Below are 4199 nucleotides of genomic sequence, written 5' to 3'. Positions count from 1 at the left end.
ACTTCGACTGTGAGTGTGGAAAGGTTGAACTACAGCTGATTCTCATGAAGACAATGTTTATGAGAAACGGTCTCATTCCTAATGTTCCTTTCACTCTCAACAAGACGAACATCTCTGAATGCAACAGTTATGTGTACCTAGGTCGAGAAATCAACATGATGAATGACTTGACACCTGAGTTGCGCAGGAGGAAGAGAGCGGCTTGGAACACCTTCAAAAAAGTCAAAGAAATCGCTAAAAGGATGAACAACCTCCAGCTCCAGGCATATCTCTTCTATTCGACTATTCTTCCTGCATTAACATACGCCTCAGAGACCTGGGCCCTATGAAAACAGGATGAGAATGTTATTTGGGTCTCCCAAAGAGGAATCGAAAGAACTATGCTTGGAGTATCACGCTTCACTCAAATGAGAGAAAGAATCTGGAGTTCAGACCTCCATTGATGGTCAAACATCAGGGATGCTGTCTTGTTTGCCAAGGCCTCGAAAATCAGATGGGCTGGACACGTAATGAGATTTGGAGACAACCACTGGACTAGAGCAATTACCGACTGGATTCCATGGGATGTCAAAAGATCGCATGGCCTCCCACCTATGAGATGGTCAGAGTTATTTATCAAGACACTGAACGATGAGTTTAAGGCTCTTTGTGTTCATAGAACAAGCAGACGCCACCTGGCTACATTAGCACACAACAGGGACATATGAAGATGTTACTGGCGCACACTAGAGCAAATTGATAAGTAATGGGATGTCAAGTGATCAAGTGATAATATTCTTGCATGAGTATTTGTATTCGGTAACTGGTATTTGCGACTGAGGCATTTGTGCAAGTGGAGCAATAGTCCACCTGACAATGTCACTAGAACTGTATCCATGAAGACCACCTGCTGCAATGCAAAGACTCGGTTTAGAGAACAGAGAAGAAATCAAGATCAAGTTCAGATATCTTGTTTGCCATTGGATGTGTTTTCTGTGCTAAATAATACAATTAACCCCAACCCCAGTCAGAATGAAGAAGTTATATGATATAAAAAGAAAATTTAAAAAAAAAACCTTAAGTCCCAAACAGGGTCATTGGTACTCCTGAAGTTCAAGGTCATCGGATGATCCATTACAGTATGCTAAACTGTAGAAACACTCTCCCCTTTTCCCAAAACAAATGAAAATCTATGCTCTAGGAATCTAAAAATGTTTCTTATTTGGAAAAATGTTCTTTGTAAATAAATACACCATGATGGTACTACCCTTGATAGGTGATTTGGGTAGGCCCCAAGTCCAATGAATAATATCTGATAAAAGACAAAATTTAGAAGTTGCATAAAGGAAAACTCATGAGCAAATAAGAGATGAGATTAGAATAATGTGACCAGAGCCATGGGTTTTCTGGAATCTACAGAAACTGATAGAGGCAGTAATCCCGTTGTCATTCCGTTGATCATCTATTTGCTTGAGCGGGCTCCAGTAATGTCTCCATTTGTCCCTGCCACATGCTAATGTAGCCCAATGGCATCTGCTTGCTCCAGGAACACGAAGAGCCTCAAACCGTTTGTTTAGGGTTTTGATGAAGAAGTCTGACCATGTTGCATGTGGGCAGCCATGCATCCTTTTGACGTCCAATGGAATCCAGTTGGTAACAGCTCCAGTCCAGCAGTCGTCTCTAAATCGCATTATGTGTCTTTTCGACAGCTTGGCAAATGAGGCAGCGTCCCTGATCTTCGATCATCGACAGTGGTAGAACTTCGGATTCCTTCTCTCACTTGAGTTATGTGTGATACTCCAATCATAGCTCATTTGAGTCCTCTTTGGGATACCCAAATAGCATTCTCATCCTGTTTTCGTAGGGCCCAGGTTTCTGAGGTGTATGCTAGTGCAGGAAGAACGGTGGAGTCAAAAAGATGTGCCTGGAGCTGGAGTTTCTTCATCCTCTTAACTTCTTCGATGTTCTTGAAGGTGTTCCACACCACTCTCTTCCTCCTGCTCAGTTCTGGCGCCAAATCGTTCCTCATGTTGAGTTCTCAACCCAGGTACACATAGCTGCTGCATTTGGAGATGTTCGTTTCATTGAGAGAAAATGGAACATCAGGGACTAGTTCGTTTTTCATGAATATTCTCTTGGTGAGATTCAGTTGCAGGAATCTGCAGATTCAGATCCAGGATTACACCCGTAAGACCTGCTGGTGCCAGATAAGTACCTCTTCCACCAACTTCCACTACCCAGCTACCGCCACGCTCCAGGCCACTTTTCCCACGCTCAGGCTGAGCCTCACACATGAGTGAAGCCCCACAGAACCAGGTAAGGCTGAACTTTGTGACCTTGGACTCCAGGCTCAATGGGACCCAGAAACAGAGATCCTCTTCCTGCTTCCCCAATCTCCAGTGATCCAGGGATAACATCCATAAGACCCACCCATACCAGGAGCAGCATCTGCAGACTTGAGCTCAGCAAATAAGGACAATGAGGACTAGAGTTTGGATGTAATGACACATGGGGGATAGATACAAGACTCAATGATTCTCAGCTTGAAGAAATTCTTTAGAACGAAGTAATGATATCTGTGAGTCTTCAGATGACCATTATAAGAATGTGACTGAGGTCTGAATGCAGAAACAGAGTTATGTAAAGGAGGATGTGCCTGTAAGAATCAAATTAGAAGTGTGTGGGGAGAGGAAGGGAGGCAGGGCTGGAACCATAGTACAATAGGTAGGGCACTTGCCTTGCACACCTGTAGGATGACACTGCTTTGTCCTTCCTCCACAAGGAGTTTATCTGGTTACACCCATCACAGTGCTCTTGAGGCACTTCCATTCCATTGTGTTTATCTGTAAACAGTCTTCCCTATGCTCCTCTCCCCACCTAGTTAATCAGCTTTCCCCCTTATCAGACCCTGTTAATTTGTAAGGTCAGATTCCTCAGAAATCTATGATTTTATATGTATGAGTGAAATATTGCCTTTCTCCTCTCCTTATGCCTTATGAACAGTTTACTTTAAAGCAATGCCCTTTTTGTATAGATACAGGAAGACAGTTAACATTATGCTTTGTAACTTAGGATTTGATTGGCTTTGAATATTATTCACTCCCAGGCATCTGCTTTCTCGACTTAAGCCTCAGTTGCCCTTAGTTCCTAACACCCCAAAAGCAGGATCCCGACAAGGGACTGAATGGACCCAGGGAAAGCGGTGAGCTACCCTGGCATCGAAATGGGCCAGGCGAAAGTTAAGAGTTTGATCATAGACAAATGCTGTCATGATCCAAAGTAACGACGAGACTAGGATCCTGCTAGGGGTGGGCAAGACTATCTAGCCTGAGCATTGTAGTCTGAGATCGAGATGGCCCTAGGAGAGCAATTCTATAAGTTTAAGATATTTCTTACTGTATCCATACAAAATGATTTATATTATATATGCTTTTATGCTTGTCAAACAAGGAGAGGGGAAACACACCCATAGGATTCTGCTCTAGGGTGGGTCGTCCTGCTGAGAGAGGATCTTTCCTAGGAGGGCTTTCCCTGAGGGAAAGAATTCTACCTCTACTGATTGTGACCACACCTATGTGTAATGATTACCCCAACCCCTCATGCTTTGGGATTTAACTAGACTGTAAGAATGGGCTGGGGGATCAGAAGGAACAGAAAAAGGGATCAGAATCCAGACTCCAGAGAAGGAGGATGAAGGGGAATGGAGAAGGAGAATGAAGTAGCATGGGGGAGGAAGAAGCAGGGGCAGAGGCAGAGAAGAGAGACTGATGTGGATAGAGAGAGGATTGGAATAAACTGCGACTAAGACCAACCAGTCTGGCCCTCGTTCCTTCCTTTGCCTGCCCATCGCCATCGACCTTCCTGGGGTGGGGGAAGAAGGGTGAGACTACTGAACGCAGGTGGCGGGGGAGATAGAGCCACCATCGCTATGTGCTGTACCCCCTTCATGAGTTTACACACACACCGTTGGCCTGGGTTCAATCCCCCGCATCCTGTATGGTCCATTGATCATTGCCATAAGCATCACCAGGAGTGTAACCCCTGGTTGTGGCCCCAAAACCAAAACCACAAGAAAAACAACAGCAAGTGGTGTGATCACAATGGCCAGGCTGAGTTGGAAGGGAGTTGCTGCCAAGTAGAAGGAAGGGATAGACCCCGGCTAGGCAACTGACTCTTTTCCCCCTCACCAATGTCCATGAGGACGGTTCAAACCCGTTGGA

This window comes from Sorex fumeus, unplaced genomic scaffold (genome assembly GCF_029834395.1).
Source record: "Sorex fumeus unplaced genomic scaffold, SorFum_2.1 ptg000002l, whole genome shotgun sequence".
NCBI classification, from domain to species: domain Eukaryota; kingdom Metazoa; phylum Chordata; class Mammalia; order Eulipotyphla; family Soricidae; genus Sorex; species Sorex fumeus.
The sequence above is the reverse complement of the archived record's forward strand: the minus strand, read 5'-3'. Positions refer to the sequence as shown.